This window comes from Bidens hawaiensis, unplaced genomic scaffold (assembly GCF_021521415.1).
Source record: "Bidens hawaiensis isolate Kalapana, Puna unplaced genomic scaffold, B.hawaiensis_p1.1 tig00001143_1, whole genome shotgun sequence".
Lineage (NCBI taxonomy): Eukaryota > Viridiplantae > Streptophyta > Magnoliopsida > Asterales > Asteraceae > Bidens > Bidens hawaiensis.
The window spans coordinates 2,797,813-2,815,411 of record NW_027491065.1 but is presented as its reverse complement, the minus strand read 5'-3'; the positions used below and the strand labels follow the sequence as shown (position 1 = coordinate 2,815,411).

The window sequence follows — 17,599 nt, the reverse complement described above, 5'->3', positions numbered from 1 at the left end:
TAGTTGAATCTAATTTAGCTAGTTCACGTAATTAAAAGAGTCTCGTGGGTTCGATATCCGGACTTACTTAACTGTACTAGAGTCGACCAGTTCACTTGCCGGTTATTAGTTTTAGTTAAGTTAAGAGTCTAGAATTATTACTTAGGTGGTGTTTGTTTTTGCTTAAAACATCTGCAGGAGACTTATATCTGCGGGCGCGCAGACATAAGCTTCTGAAGACTGTTTGTTTTTTTTATTTAAATAAGATCTACAAACTGCTTTTATGGTCTTAAAAAAGAACCTATTGTTTAACTTCTTCACACATCTTCACACTTCTTAACATCATACCAACACCCAATGTCCAACACCACCACCATTGTGCGCCGCCACCACCACCACCACCCACCGTCCGCCACCACCACCACCCACCGTCCATCACCGCCACCACCCACCGTCCATCACCGCCACCACCCACCGTCCGCCACCACCACCGTCTATCACCGCCACCCACCACCACCATCCACCACCCACCACCACCGTCCCTCACCACCACCCACCTCCCGTCGCCCACAACCACCGTCCACCACCACCACCCAGCGTCCGCCACCACCACCCACCACCACCACCATCCATCATCACCACCACCCAACCATCGTCCACTACCACCACCCACCACCACCACCTACCATCCGCCACCAACACCGTCCACCACCCACCACCATCACCACCACCTACCGTCTGCCACCACCACCGTCCACCGCCCATCACAAACTATTTTACTAGTCTACAGACATTAAATGATTTCTATCTACTGTGTTATGTATGATAGATAACTAATTTTCAGTTTATGCAGACGATACCCAGTTTATAAAACAAACAGTATTATATTTTCAGATTGCAGACCTTCAGACCACATATTTAGTTGGAGACATTAAATCAGATGAAATCAGATTGCAGACAGTTTTTGTCTTCAAAAACAAACAGCACCTTAATATCTAGATTAGCGTTTATTTAGTTAATAAATTAATAACTACTTTTAGCATATCAGTTTAACACATACATTATTTGTTAAGCTGTTATAATCTTATCGGTCAACTATTATTTTACTTATTAAAAGTTGACCATCTATCTTCTCTAGTTCTCTCCATCTTTATTTTATCACGCATGCAACCATTTCTTCACTGCACCCTGCAAGCATGGTTCCTAACCATTTAGTACTGAGTCGTTAAAAATTCGAATCAACTCAACCTTAGTTAAACTGAGCTCGTTAGATAAACAAGCTCGAGCCCAAGTTTCATTTATCGAGCTCATGAATTAAGTCCAGGAGCCTGAACAAACATATCATCAGTATAAATTTATTTTGTATATCAAATACATATTTACATAAAAATGATTATGCTTAAAGTTGTGTTTAGAATAGCTAAATAATATATTTAATGTATATATAATATAAACATATAAAAAGTAATTATAAATGTGTATAGGTAAAATATAGAAAAACGGAGTTTGAAGTAAGCTCAAGTTTTAGAAATATAGTTTAAAACGAGTTGAGTTTTCAGCTCAGCCAGTCATATCATATGTTGTTTTGCATCTAACGTATGTGCTAGTTACATTATAGAGACTAAATAAAGATTGCAAAAGAGTACTTTGAGCAATCGGTATTGAGGCTGATATCGAAAGAAACGTTTAGGCCGCATTTGCCGGGAAGGGTTCGAGCATTGTCAAGGTTAAATCCAGGGAGCGCCGTGACCGTTTGTTCGGTGCACTTGCAAACCGCCTGGCGGTCATCCACGGTGGTGACGGCACTATTCAGTGATGTAACACCGCTACAACAATCAGTAGATGCCGAGCCTCCATCCATCAAGTAGGTTGCACACGGTGCAAGGTCACTAATCACCTGCTCACACGTTACGGCCCCTTCCACCGCACGTGCTGCAGCCACAACCAGACAGTAGACAACGACCACGGCCACCGCCACCTTGCGAACCAGTGCTGCTCTAGCCATTGCTTGTTACTTGGTGTGTGATAGAAAGAAATAGAGATTTTTGATGATGTTGGGTATATTGTGTGTTTGAGTTTACATACAAACTATATATAGCCATAGTTAGCGGATGCGAACTGATTATTAAATAAATGTACTATTAAATTAAGTATTGGTTTCCTAATTTCTCACAATTTCACTGGCCTTTGCGCTTTGGCTTGACCATAAGTAAATTCGGCGTTGTAGAAATCATTAGGCGTTAGCCGAACGGTGAGGCATGGACTCGTGAATAATCAGGTTTAATAGAGATTAATCGAATTGAAATTTACATGTAGTTTCTCAAATATACACACGTGTGTGTGTGTATATATATGGTAAAGTTATTGTACAATAATTACTTAATGTATAATAAATAGGCGCGAATCACGCTCAAAGCCATTTTACAAAACGCTCAAGTCAAAAACTAAAAATATTCAGTGTTAAATTTCAATATGCTCAAATCCATATAATTTTTTCATAAATTCGCTCAAAGAATTAATCCATAATACGCTCAATAACGGTTTCCGTGAAAAAAAGTAAAAAAAAAATGATCGATTAACGACCCAAATCTGTATTTTTCTGTGAACCGATGATCAATTGGATATATATATTGACGATTTCGAGATCTTGTGATTTGATTTCATGAATCAATTTTTGTACATAATGTACGTTAAGTATTATTGTATTTTATCTTTTATCTATATATATACCAATATTTATAATTTTTTTTCAATTTTGACTAATTTTGACCAAATAACAATTAATCGACAACTAGCCAGTGAGATGTAAAAATAAGCGTTTAATCGACGTTTTGCCGGGGTTTTTACAAGATGGACTAACTACTATATCCACTTGTTGGCCTTTTAAATTGAAAAAAACGTCAAATACGTAAATAATTTGTTAAAAATAATAGATATGACACCCCTTCAAAGTTTAATAATATAAGTTTAAGAAAAGTAATATGTTTATTTGTCACATATATGAATAGTTTGAATTGTGGTATCGAAATTAGTTATCTTCTAGGGGGTTCAATACTTACAATATATTCTTCTTATATACCAACTATAAGTCGTGTCGTTTATAACCATGATATATATGATGGATAGATAATAATCAAAATAGTTGGAGAGGGAAACAATTACGTAACCCTTTTGTTTTTGTCATTTATTATGTACACCTATTTTACAATTCTTCCAATTTATAAAAAAATCTTGATTCTTAAATGAATGTCTCTCTAGTAATGTATCTACATTGATTTGCAACTTCTTTTTACCCGCTTGATAAAACAATTTTTGTAGCATAAATGATATTTGTGTGATAGAAACATAAAAGAGTGTTTAGTTGCGTATTAGTTAATTTGATTGCTAGCACTAAACATACTTTATTTATCCTTATATTTACTAAAATATATATAATCCTCAATTTTTACATTAATACAATTTGAACTTTTGGTTTTTGTCATTTTCTTGTTATCTTTTATTATTATTTCAAAAATGTTTTTTTTTAATTTTTTAAAGAACTATTTTTTTATTTAATTCTTTTAAACGTTTTTTAATTAATTTTTTAACAATATATTTTTCATTTTTTTAAAAAATGTTTTGTTTTTTTACATAGTATATTTTCAAATAATTTTTAGAGAAAGTTTACATTTAAAAAAGTGGTACTGTTTGTTAATAAATAAAATGAGTTGAATAAAGTACGGTTTGATCACAAATTTGATTCATTCCGTAGGTGATAGTATCTCATGCATCTGAGCTAAAAAAAACGTCTTTGATTTTTCTTTGTGGGGTTGGGTAATATGACAAGAAAAAATATAATTAAACTTTTCTTATTGTTTTTATAAAAACTTTTTATGATTTTTATTTAAATACTATGTATAAAAATGAAAATACTAGATATGGAAATTTTATTAAAAGGGATTGTCAATTTATTTTTTAGGAAAAATAAATTTTTAAGTTTCTTTTCTTCTCAAAAAAAGTTATTATTTATTTTTTAAAACATTTTAATTTTTTTATAAAGTGTTTTTGAAAAAAATATATCTAAAATAACCGATAAAAAAATAAAATAGCAATATAACAAGTTTTGATGTGATTCTTTTAGGAGCGATTTATGATAAGTATAAAATTTACCCTTACCCGAATTAAAATACCCTTTTTATCTTAAAATAGTTAATTAAGTTATACGTTAACTATACTAGGATAATAACCCGTGTTACACACGGGTGAAAAACATGTTAACAAACAATATAAAATATAAACCACGTGTTCAGTTAACACAAATATTTGACATAAGTTTTTTACCCTCAGATGTTACAAAAAGATGTTAAACTATATCTATAACATAAAAAGAAAATATTTTATAAATAAACAATGCAGTGAATAAGAAATAATATAACATAAATGAATTATTAGACTTGAAAAAAAAATAAAAAACACATATTAGAATAATTGCTTGGCCTTCCTCAAAATAATCAATGACGTATTTAGACAATTGTGAGGCATAATCATCCTAGAGTGTAAGATAAACACAATTTCCACTAAAAAAACGTAAATGTTAAATAACATATTATAAATTAAAAACATGAAATTAAAGAGATTGCAAGTATTACTAAAAAAATACATGAAAAAAATTTATATGTAGAATAAATCAGATCAACTTACAGTAATCAGAAGCTATAAGCAAATTCACTAGACTAAATCAGAAAAGTGGATGCATGTAACGAATGGGTGGCGGTTTTGACCCATTTGTAATAAAATCAATCCAAGTTGACTTGTCCATTTGACCAGCTCAGTTATAAATGGGGTTCAATTTGGGTTGTTACTTGCTTTTATTAGAAACAAGTCATATGGTTGTTAATCAGTCTTTCGGGCTAAGGGCTATAAGGATAATTACTAATTTATTTGTAGAATAAATCAAATCAACATACAGTAATCAGAAGCTATAAGCAAATTCAGTAAACTAAATCATTAAAGTAGCTGCATGTAACGGATGTCTTAATATTTAATTAGCAAATTATGTTAACAATAATTTCATGTAAAGAAGCAAATTAGCTAATACATTTAATACCACGTTATAATATCATGTCACGAATGTCAACCTTTTATTTGTAAAGTTTTCTTGTATTTATGAACTTAAAATTACGGAAGCATAAAAATAAACATTCAATCTACAGTAATGCGTTTGTTTTTTAAATGAGCGACTAAGCGTTAAGAACAGCAAAATGAAATTAAAAGTTAAAAAGCATATTATATTAGGTTAAAATTCCAATAAAAGATACATCGATAATTTAGACAACAGATAAAATAATATATCTAGTCGAATCAATATGTTCTAATTAATCTAACAAATACATGCTTTAATATATCCATTAACTATTCCTATTAATAGGGAAAAATAAAGATGTTATCTAAACTGATAATATAAAGATGTTATCTAAACGGATAATAACTAATCCTATAACAGATACATGCTTTAATAGACTGTATATTATTAATATGTATGTGCTTTGATAGATAAGTTTACAGATACATCGCTAGAATAAAGGAGCACTCAAACAGCAATTCAGCCATTTTCTGGAAATTTAGTGTTTTTTTTAAATTTAATATATCCACCGAAAGTTAAACTACAGTTTTTAAAAATATGTTAAATAAAGATGTTATCAATAGTATTATCTTAAATCGGAGATCTCCATGGTACGTTTGTTTTTGTCTTTAAAGTTTGACCCGTTACTTTTGAAGATGTGAACCACATGACCAATGACATCTACCAAAATCAAATGAAAATACTAGTTGAGATACAAACTTGCATAATTAATAAAAAAATCTAACAGATATATATATAAGGCCCCGAGCTCGTGTGCCCTACTTTAGCGTTGGATTTACTCATAAACTCAGTTTGTTACAGCAGAAGTCTATACAAATCGCAGCGGAAATTTAAACTTTATTAAAATACTTCTAACTCTCACTAGATCTTCAATACGGATAGTCGCGCGCACCCAAGTTTGCCACGTCATCAATAATACATGCATGCATACTAAAAGTCCACTACACGCTGAGTGAGTTCTAACATTCTTTCTTTTCATAAAATTTCGAATTATAATTAAATCACATTCTTTATTCATACGCAACATAACACTCGTCTATAACTAGTCTCGTACATACTTGCTCCCAATCGAGCCTTCTATTCTTACTCGTAATAGAACCATATTAAGTTAGAGGGATTTTCCATCATAACTTGTCGCGCGTGCATGAGGCCCGAAGGCTCTATGCACGAACATGTAATCATTCATTCACATCAATATACATATTATTATTCAACGCAGGTATTTGATAGGACTTGTCTCCTACCTTTTTTCTGTTATATCCACCAACTTTTACCCGTACAAATAGTATCTTGACCATACATTCACACAACATATATCTATGCATTTAAAGTTATCATGCCATGCAATCGTACTACATATACACACATATTTAATAGCTACTGTACTTAGTATCCATAACTGGACCACCTATTCATTGTATCCATAACTGGACCACCTATTCGTTGTATCCATAACTAGACCACCTATTCGTTATATCCATAACTGGACCACCTATTCATTGTATCAATAACCAGACCACCTATTAGTTGTATCCATAACTGAACCACCTATTCGTTGTATCCGTAACTGGACCACCTATTCATTGTATCCATAACTGGACCACCAATTCGTTGTATCCATAACTAAACCACATTATGCATATTATTCTAATCAATCAATTTGTTGTATCTATAACTAGACCACATTACAATCACAACACGCGCCCGAACACATTGTAGGCTTTTAGTCCTTTATTGTATTCATGCCTGTGCTTTCCCGTTCATGGAACCATGTTGTTTCCTTAACTAGAGCATCTGTCTATCAAGTACGTGTCTGCATATCACTCATGAGTACTCATGATGTGGATAGGTATTAGGTACTACTACCCCCTGATTTCCCCATCATGACTTACTCACGTTCATAATACGTTCTTAATACTTGTAATTAAATAAATTTACTACTAATATACACGTTTACTTTCTCTTTTAAACATATTTCGTTCGTCTTTATCTTCTTTCTTGAGTATGCATACATCCCCAAAAAGTTTAAGGAAAAAGGGGGCTAGTACTCACCTGCTGTCGATTCCTCTCTGAATTAGTAGTAATTCCTTTCTTCAACTGTGCTCGACTAATTGTCCATAACCTACACATATTAATCCTTTATCATCTCTTGTTATTCATTTCTTAAGTTAACGGGGTTAACTTTCAAGTTAACCGAATCGACATGTATTCTTCTTTAACCGTTCATTTTAATTTAATACTTTAATCCTCATTTATTAGTATCGTATATTTATATTATATTCGCTTCTTTATTATTAATTCATGTCCTTAATGTGTTTATGAGTTAACGTCCTTAAGCGAGTTCGGGTTCGTGAGGTTCGTATTTAACTCATGCTCAGTTGGGTTCTTACTTGCTCTTGATAAGCTAACTTTCCTTTATAATCTCATGTCTTTACGTAAGGCGGTTCACGGGTCGTTAGACAAGGCGGGTCTTGAGTTCGGGTTTTGTTTAAGTTTAGCATCCCGGTATTCTCTTTATTACTATTTTATTATTATTAATTAATAAAGTCTTATTATTAACATTATACTTATTATTATTAACCTCCTCCTCATCATCATCATCATCATCATCATCATCATCATCATATAAACACTCACTCACCAACCCCTCCCCCACCCAACCCTATCTAACCGATCGCCCTCCCTTCTCTCATAATCATCTTCTCCTTTCTTCTTCACCTGCCGGCCACCCACCGCTGCCGGTTGCCAATTTCGGGGACACCATGCCGCCCCTCCCCTTCCAATTCCAGCCACCTTGACAACCCCATCGAAAGCCATAGGAAGGTCGGTATATCTCTACTTGCTTCGCATCACAATAGTTCGCACGGGAGGGTTTGCACGAGATGCGAATCGAATCTGATTCGCATGGCTCTCAAAAGAATTCGCGTCGCATCGGAAGATTCGCATCCAAAGGATTCGCATGGGTCTTCGCATGGTGACGTCATGCGAAGCGGATATAGGAGTTCGCACGTCATGCGATGCGAAGTTCTGAGACGAGTTCGCACGTTATGCGATGCGAAGTTCTGAGATGAGTTCGCACGGGTTTAGTTGTGTTCGGATCTGTTTTGTTTCTACCTACAACTCGGGCCGTTCGTATTCGACACGAAGGACATGAAGTCAGTCACACCTAGGGTCTCGAGCAGCTTTTCCGTTCACCGGTGACGGACGGGAGTAGGGTTCTGGGCTCGTTTTCTTAAGGGTTCGGTTTCTTGAGGGGTTTGGACACGAGGCTCATCAGATTCGTTTACGGTTCAGATCTGGGTTGTTCTCCGGTTCCGGGTTTAACTTCGTCACAGGGGTTCGGTAGGTTGGATTATTAATTTGTTGGTTCCTGTTCCAAGCTTTCTGGTTTGAGGTCCGTCTCGGGTCCTGGTTCAAGTTTCTTTCTACTTGGCTCCGGGTTTCGTTGAACCCCGTTCACATCAATTTATTATTGTTTGTATTTTGTCAAGTCGCATACTATTGTTATTGTTATTATTATCAGATTCAATTAAATCTCATTTATATCAAGCTCGTCTATGTCGGCTCGACTCGGTTGTAAACTTTCAGATTCGTTTATTCATTTGTTATTAATCATAATAAGAAATGAAAATAAACATAACACTTACCTTAGAGATTGAATTAGATCTTGAATATATGGAAAGGTGGATGAATTTGGAAGTGTTGGTGCACAGGGGATTGTTTGTGTGTATGGGTATGTGTGACAATGATGGGGAGATGATGAAATGATGATGATAAGGATTAAAATTTGGGTTTAGGGGTTTAAATAGGCAAGGCCCAAAGGCTTTTAGACCCATAATCATCTTTAAGTCCACTAACCCTTTTAACCTTATCAATTCTCTTAAAATATTTAATTAATTTAATTCAACGTCACACGACATGATAACTAAAACAAACTCTTAATGCTTATTTATTTATTATCGAAACGGGGATGTTACAATATAAAAAAATATTATTTATATATAAAATGACGTGTATACCTATAGTGGACTTCAGAGGAATCTCTTTGTTAATTATTGATTGAAAAGAAGTTATTTTGAACCCAAACATATGACCATCAAAGTCTTCACATGGATTGACATGGGTGTTTGGTCCCAAAACTAACTTGTTTGGACAATCAATTACTCTATAGTTGGAACCATTCAAACCCACGCCAGGATTCACAATTGTTAGAGTAGAGTTTTCGTTCAAAAACCTTTTAAAACGAAAAATGTCGGGTTTGAAAACTGTAGCTTGCATTCTATTCTCCTGTCATGAAATAATCTTCCTATACTATTAAATCAATAAAGTTTATGGACACATGGCCTCTTCTTATTTGATCTAACTCTATTGCTTTCATATATAACAATCTTTTCTTTGATTTTCTTCCCAATTAAATAATTCAAAAAGAAATTCAGTTAATAAGAAACCCATTTATATTTGTCATTATACGTTATACCATTTTAATATACCCATTTAGGTATGTCCCAATCAATGAAAGCTTACAAATCGGCCCTGATTCCTACTTTTCATATATCGAATCCTTCACGCCTCCTTATTCGTCCGTGTTAATCTCTTGAGTATCCTTCAATTATACTCTGTTAATCAAGATTGATATTCAACCAGGTTAGTGTAAAATATCTCCTTTAATTGTTTCCATCGATTACTCTAATTCCATAATTATGTTTTAAGGTAGTAATAGGTTTTGATTTCCTTGATAGATTATATCCATATCATCTTACGTTGTATCAATTTTTCGTTTATACATTCTAATTTCTTAATTCCCTCTATTTTATAAACCATAATTTTGCTAATCGATAGACATCAAAGATATATGTGTGTGTATATATATGAATTATATTGATACCTTTTATACTTTGTATCAATAAAGAAAACCCTATTTTTCTGCATCATTTTAATGAATTAATAATAAGTAGACATCAAACATATATACTCTGTTCATGATTTGGAGGGTTAAATATCACGGATGAAATTAACCTCTTATAGTGTTACAACCAGAATTTTCATATATATTATCATAGTTTTTCGTTTATTAATCATCATATTTTAGTTCAAATCATCTTATTTTTTTGCAGCATATGTTTTTGTTAATGTAGACATCCATTTAGTGGCCAAAACCAAAAATGAAGTATGGAGTGCAAACACACAACAAAACGAAGTGTACGTTTCTTATTTTCTTTGTATCATATTAATTTATTTTTAATTAATATGTTCTAACTTGATCTGTTGATAAATATTTACAACTTTTATTTGATAGATATAATTGAAATCAAATCAATATCACATTATATCAATTTCAAATGAATTGTAACATTAAAATTGTTTCAATATCAAGCTCTTTTAAAATTCAAAATTAATGTCTTTGACTTGTAATTTAGAAATCAATACCTTTTATATTTAACTAACCAAAATATTATAATCTTATAACTTAAACCGTTTCATAATAGATTCCCTTTTTGTTTAACAATCCAAAAATATTACTCATATTACCTGTCTATATATAGTGAGTATTTGACACACGAATTTTCACACAATCACACCACCTTTTGCAATATCATATTTGTTAGTTTGTAAGGTAGATTATGTTCGTTATACTTATTTACTTCATTTATATTATTTCTTTTGTTCATGCATTATACAATGCGTTGTTTTTTGTTTCCAAACACCACATGGAGCCAATAAACATTAAAATATTAAACGAGTTAGATATTCTCAACAATGAAAGTATCCTCAAGGTTCGTATATTGAAGTTATGGCGCCTCAACGACAATCAAAAACCGGGGGAAGATTGGTCAATTGAGATGATTTTGCAAGACGAAATGATATTTTTACATATTTTTTAACTAATTTATATAATTCAATTTTAAATGCATTAGCACTTACACATTCTAATTATTATTTTAAATATATTATTCACACGTTTTTTGGGTAGCATTAATTATGTAACAGGGTAACCTAATTCAAGCTTATATAAGGAAGCCTTGCATTCCCAAGCATGATGCTTATCTTGCGGAAAAAAGGTCGTTGATTGTTAGGAAGGCTTCAATTGGAGCAAATTTATCCACCTACAAATATGTTGACTGCCCAAACAAACTATGTTTCAGTTTCGAAACTCATCTTTCAAATTCGTATGAATTTAAAGGTCATATATTTGGCTTGTCATTTGTTAGTTTTGATGATATAATTTTTGAATTTTTCAGTTGAAGTTATAATTATCTTTATAATAATTGTAAATTGAATGTTATTTTGGTTGAAAGCTATGTTTAACAATCATTTATTTTCGTACCATTATTAAGAAATATATATCATGTTGTCCTGAAAAAATATATATCACAAATTACGTAATCCTATAAAATAATGTGTGTTTGTTACACGATTTATATAACTCCACCCGTGTCGTACACGGATCAATTACCTAGTAATATAATCAAACAGAAGCATGTGTAAATAATTCATGAAAAAGAGTAGTAATTTTTAAAGAGAAAGGAAAATATAAAATCATTAAAAACTTACAGATTGATCTATGAGAACCATTTCCATCAAGAAGTCCTCATTGACATTTTTGTTATCCTTGACGCTCCATACTCGCAAAACTCTAACCTTAACTGTGGACGGAGATGTTTTGAGAACATCAATTTTATTCAACATTTAAAGTTTTGAACCTCCATTGTAATCTGTTTTGAATCAAATGATAGACGACTTTAGTGAAATAATACGTTTAAATACAAAATTTATAAATAACAGTTGAAAAACTTACCTGGTAAAAGCTTCAAGTGCAGAAGATTGCTATGAATGTGGCTGGAGAATGCATATACCATTGGACGTTATATAGTACATATGGAGATGTTTAATTTTGTTAAACATCGTAATTTTAGGAACTTCCCTTTCAATTAAATAATAAATACAAAAAAATTGTTATTAAATATACTATAAGCCTATAAATAAATACCCTATAAATAAAGCATATAATTTTGTCTCAAAATACTGAGCTTGATTTTGGGAACTACCAAAAATCAGTAATGCAGAAAATTAAGCATTAACCATCCTAATTATAGTTATTCTAAATATAGTAAATCGAAAATTTAAGCATCCTAATTAGTAAGTTGAATAATTTTAATTGCAGTAAAACAATAAGTGTAATTTGGCCATGAATAACTTTAATTGCAGAAGCATCTTAAGTAGTAAATCGAATAACTCACCCGTGCCAATGTAACATTCGATGCTTTTCAAACCCAAAAATCCAACCCACTTAAATTTTTTCGGTTTTGTTTATATATATATATATATATATATATATATATATATATATAAATATATCTCACAAGTTCGTTACGTATATTTCATGTGTCATTTTTTATTCGTATTTAGATTTGCATTCGCGCTCGTTAAATCAACCCGTTTCATCGTTTCATTCGTGTTCAACGTTCATCATTAAAATTAGTATAATGTTTTTGATGATTCACGGTTATCGTTTGTTCATGCTTTGTTCAATTATCAAATATCGGGATTAACGTTTTTGTTTAAAGTTTTATTAAATTTAATTGAGTTGCGAACTATGCGGGAATAATATACAAGATATCCAAGTTTTATAAACTTTTATTTTCATACCTTATACCTCTCAAAGTTCAGGATCACTTTTGTAAATGAAACTTAAAAGCAGTTCTAATGATTATTGAAAGACGAGGGGCTAAATGTGTAAAATACTCAAAATATATAAAAATAACCCAAACCCCCACCCAGACCCCGTTTTCCCGGTAGCTAACTCCGGCCACTGTCCGGCGCATTCCGGCAGCCCCCAAACACCCTTTAATCTCGCATATTTGATCGGTTATTTCGTTGTAACGCGTTTAGACTTCAATATCAAACACTAATCAACATATTAATTGATTTATAACGTCCTAATTATTAATTTGATCCCCGTAACGGTGCGATGTTTTTCGGAAACCGGCCAAAGACCATTTAACACCAATTATTTGCTTCAATCCACAGTATAAATACAATCCTAACCTATGACTAAACTTGCTACAACCATCTAAATTCACTAACAAACTCTCTACATCAATAAATTAATCCGACAAGAATCATTTTCTGGCCACCATTGTTATCCGCCAAGCAAGAACATTAACATGTATTTTTATATGCTTTTGAATTCTTTTGAACTATAGAACATAACCCCAAAATCAATTTCTACGAACATGGGAAGGATTGAATGGATTGAAAGCTAGGGTATATTATGAAGATGATGATAAGAAGATATTATATACATAAATCTGTTTCTGTACTTTTAACAAGCTATTGGTTCAACTGGTTAAGATACAAGGGGTATAGGCACCGGACCCGGGTTCAAACCCAGGTTAGTACACAATATTGTTTCATTTTTTAAAATCATTTATATTAATTATTTATAAACCATATATATATTTATAAGTCTTTTTAAATCAATAAAAATCATTATTAATCAAATGAAAATCATTTTTTGTCACAAAAAAATTATTACAAATTAATTTTATCAAAGCTCATCTAAAAACCCAACTTTTCATATCCGCTAATGTTTCGTTAAAAACGTTAAATATAAAATCTTATTTTCGATTCGTTAAACTCTATAATGTAATCATATTCGGGATAATTATTAGACCAATAAAATTCGTATTCTATAAATATAAAGGTTCTCTCATTAATAATAAATTATTTGTTATTAATTAAATAATTTATACCGTTAAAGTTAGTTTATATTTCGTTAGCTTTTATTTCGATAACATTTCTTCGTTAAATTTATAACATGCTGATTTTTAAGATAAAATTTCCAATAAAATCCGTGCCTCAATTTTCCCATATTAATATTGGATTTTTAAAGTTATAATATTAAAATCCTATAGTTCGTTATAAATTTCCGTTAAAGTTATATATAATGCTAATCAAATATATTAACAACTGCAATATTCCGTTCACCAAATATATATAACCTTTTAAAATCCTGATAGTTAGATTTTGTTGTGTTTTAATTATAGTTCGAGAAGTTTAAACGTTTCGGATTCTTTAACGCACTTTCGGTTGCTTCGGTGTCGTTATCGTGCTTACGGCTTTTGTTTCATGTTTATCTACAATTTCAATGTGAGTTCTTCATAACTTAATTGTTGATAAAATATATTATTTTCAACGTGCTACAGGTCGAATCGATGGTATGCTACAGACGAAGATCATTAGTATACCTTAGGATATTTGAAATAAAGAACTTATTTACTTTTCGATGAAGTGTTATCGTTTTCTTTTATTTATGAACAATGTGTGTACTTTTGATGATATGAAATGAATTAACTATAATTATTGTTGCTTTAATAACGTTACGAGCTTATGAATGATCTGTATGTTACACCCTGGCGTATTCTTCTCAAAGCCGGGGTGTTACAGATTGGTATCAGAGCCGTAACTATAAGATAGGTTGTTAAACGTATCGGCCTAGTATAGTTATAGTTTATTTAGGGCGTAAACTGCATGTATACTCTATGTGCTATGTGCCAGCACTTATATTAAAAGTTCATTCGTACGCTTTTAAATTTATAAAATTTTATAGCTTCGCCTGCACACATATTCACACACAAACTCCAAGGCCTATGCCTAAAACGAATATTTTCCATCATTTTCAATCAATTTTATTTCGGTGTTTCGATATTTCATCTTCATAAAGACGGTTCTACGTGGCGGGTATGTAGTAAACTGTAAGGGGGACGTGCTTGTTTTCCGAACTCTTGACACCAAGGTTATTGAAACCTAAGGATAAGCAATGTGTACAAATCCAATCAGACACGGACCCGGTTGCTTACCTGGAGAGTTCGGAAATGGCATAGAAACCTATTAAGCCAAAGCAAACCTCACCAAACGCCATACGAATCACAACTTTATGCTTTCAAATGTGACCATGTTCTCTTTGTGAAAAGAATATGGTTACACTCCTAAGGATGTCACACAAGTCATGGTGGTTCATGCGACGTGTGACTCTGACCTTCAATGTTTTACAACGTGTTTTAACTAAAAGTCTGACAAGTCGTGGTGATACACGAATAACCAGCTTTTGGTTCGATTTATTACGCATTTTTTTATTATTTTTATTGGAACATACAAGGTATGATAATTCATATAACGTGTGATTCCGAAAACTAAATTGTTTATATTGCGGTTTTGAAAAATCATTGGGTTATGTGAATAGTCGAGTTTTAATTTGTTTTTCTGTGTTTATGTATCCATATAATTTCTGAAATTTGTGCTATTACACGAATTGTCAAGTTTTAACCCGTTTTCTTTATTTATAAATTCTATTACTATGTAACGCCCGTTAATTTCCGACAAAAGGTTTAATCTTGTAGTGTTATGTACACCTTTCGGGCTTGACCCGGCATTCTCTCGGGAGCTCCTTGCAAACCTCGTAAACGTTCTCACTTAACTTTCCACCCAAGTTGCTACATACTTCAATTTGGAGGGACTTTGATGTAACTATTTTATATCATAAAACAAAAGAAAACTCAAACCCTAAACCTATTTGCAGCCGTCGGACCTGGATCCCCCTGCTCGTTTTTCTTCTGCCCAGCCAAGTTTCAGCCGTGAAAACTTCAATTCAAGGTCGGTTTTATGATTCCCCATGTCTTTTACACCTTAATTGATCATATTAACGCGCTTATTGGTCGTTAAGATTGAGTTTTGATGATAACCGCTTGCTGACAGATTCGTATACGTTTATTGTAGGGTCTGTAACGCGATGTTAATACACTGTTTTTGATCGATTCTTGATTCCATGATGTTCTAATTTGAGTATAGTTTCCGGAAAGGTATAATACGTAATTTTTGGACGAGATTTGAATAGTTTTTATGAATTTATAAAATCGAGTGTCAAAGCTGATGCGGGATGACGGATTCTGGTCTGTCTTCCCGACGTCATAACCTTTTTTCGACAAGTCCAAATTGGTTGGTTCCACTTCTGGGAGTTAGTGTTTTGAGTTAGGAACCAAACCCAATTGGAATCGTTTAATTTGGTTCGGTAATGAATTTTATAAAAATAAAACCATTTTGTTGCGCGCTGAAATAGCTGCACATACCTTTCTGTGTTGGAAGAATTTTTATGATTTTTGTGTCCAATAGAAAAATATAATAAAAATATTTTTATAAACCTAAGACATTTATCAAAGTCTGGTAAAAATTTAATAATTTAATTCAAAGGTTATCCTATGTGATTAAATGCATCTTTGCATGCTAAAATCTGCACGTTTTACTCGTTATTAATCAACAAGTTCGTTTTAGGCTTAACCGGTGGTTTTAGTTAGTTGAAAGGTTTTAGGGGCCTTGGGCCAAGTGTTGGGCCTCGGGCCAAGTGGTTGGGCCTCGGGCCAAGTGTTGGGCCTTGGGCCAAGTTGTTGGGCCTTGGGCCAAAGTATTGGGCCTTGGGCCCAGTTGTTGGGTCTTGGGCCGGAGTGTTGGGCCTGAATGGCCCATTAGGCTAGAATGTTGTTGCAGTCTAGTTTAGTAACGCGTTGTGTATAATTTACAGGCCCTTGCTTGTGATTGTGCTCTTAGGGATTTCCTAGCTCATTGCAGGTGTTCGGTTGATTCAGGTGAGTTCATGATGCCCTTTTTACCCTTTTACGTTTTGGGCTAGCATACACACCGAAATACAATTTTAAACGATTTTACTCGTTACAGTGAATTGAATAGTTTTACATGGTCTCACTCGTGATGGTGCATTTTGAAAGCTATATTTGAATTATTTTATATGCCTTAGGATATTTTAGACTCGTTCATGGTCTTGTGTCCTTAAGGTTACATACATTATTGATGGTCTAGACTCGAGGATGTTAGTAGACTTGGCAGTAATTGAATATGAGTAGACCTATTTGTGTTTGCATGCACTGATGTTACGTGTTGGGTTGTACGTGTGCTCGACCCTGATGTTATTACTTGGATGAGATGTTACGTGTTTGGGTTGTACGTGTGCTCGACCCTGATGTTATTACTTGGATGAGATGTTACGTGTTTGGGTTGTACGTGTGCTCGACCCTGATGTTATTACTTGGATGAGATGTTACGTGTTTGGGTTGTACGTGTGCTCGACCCTGATGTTATTATTTGGACGGTATTTATAGGGATATAAATATATGGATGTATATAGATGTCTAAGTACGAATACTTAGTGTTGATGATGGCCTAACTGTTCGTATCCCGTATTATATTTTAAACTCTTGGAATGTTTTATAATCCAGTTTTTATATTTAAACTCTTGGACCAGTTTTTATATTTAAACTCTTGGAATGTTTTCTAATCCAGTTTTTATATTTAAACTCTTGGAATGTTTTATAATCCAGTTTTTATATTTAAACTCTTGGAATGTCTTATAATCCAGTTTTTATATTTAAACTCTTGGAATGTCTTATAATCTCGTTTTTATATTTAAACTCTTGGAATGTTTTATAATCC

At 32.7% G+C, this 17,599-nt stretch overlaps 1 pseudogene; it reads right to left on the bottom strand.

The window, feature by feature from the left end:
* Window positions 1-1,600: 1,600 nt before the first annotated feature.
* On the bottom strand, window positions 1,601-1,984 carry LOC143560110 (non-specific lipid-transfer protein 1 pseudogene; annotated as a pseudogene).
* Between the last annotated feature and the right edge of the window lie 15,615 nt (window positions 1,985-17,599).